The sequence below is a fragment of the Stegastes partitus genome, unplaced genomic scaffold (genome assembly GCF_000690725.1).
Source record: "Stegastes partitus isolate 25-593 unplaced genomic scaffold, Stegastes_partitus-1.0.2 Scaffold909, whole genome shotgun sequence".
Taxonomy (NCBI): domain Eukaryota; kingdom Metazoa; phylum Chordata; class Actinopteri; family Pomacentridae; genus Stegastes; species Stegastes partitus.
Window position 1 is genome coordinate 232,482 of NW_007578640.1, and position 911 is coordinate 233,392.

Consider the following 911-nt stretch of genomic DNA (forward strand, 5'->3'; position numbering starts at 1 on the left):
AACCAACTTTCTGTTGTGGCACAAATCTGTAAAACTTGTGTGCTCAGCTACTGTCTTCACCAACACGGTCCTTGCTTTGCTACTGGTTTTGCTCTGCAGCTCCCCATTTATCTCATTTTATCATATTGTGTGGCACTAGTGAGCTTCAGCTTCTTATTAAACAACCAAAAACAAAGCATCCATCTCCAATAATAACAAACATTATAACAATGACAATAACAAAACATTTCTTGACCGTGAAGCTCATTTAAATCAGTGGAAGGCCAGTCATTTACATTTTTTTGTAGGCATTTGCTCAGTCAGTCGTATGGAGAGGAGATGTCTTTCTAAAGATTCCTGCATCCTTTTTATCACTCATTCGCAAGGACATGTTGGAGCTCAGCGAGGTCATACCTTATCTCTTTGTTGTCCTGTAGCAAAGTAATCATTCTTCATTTCAGATAATAACATAAGTGCACTGTCCTCTTTACAATTAAAGTCTCTAGGCTCGACTGTGTTGGTTTAGATGCTATTATCAAGAGAAGAAAAGGAGAAAATAGCCTTAGACATTATTTGTTACCTCTAGTGGAGGTCCTTCTTGGGCGATTACAATGGAAGAATCCTCCCAGCCACTGCAGTAATGTGAAATAGCTGTAAGCATTGTGCACATGCGTAGATGGAACTTTCAAAGTGTGAAAGTCTGTCAATTCAGCAGTGACTCCTCCAGTCTCTTTTTTTTCTACTCTGGAAATTTTCTGTCCTGAAGAGAAGCATCTGTTTCAGCTGCATTTTTGATGGAAGATTCTGGGAAGTAGTTTTAAGAAAAGTTGTGTGTTTCTGTCTGGAGAGGGACACTATATGAACACAGCAAACTCAGGTACATTGTTAAAGAGCTGCCACTGTTACACAATAACATAGAAATAGAGATTGAA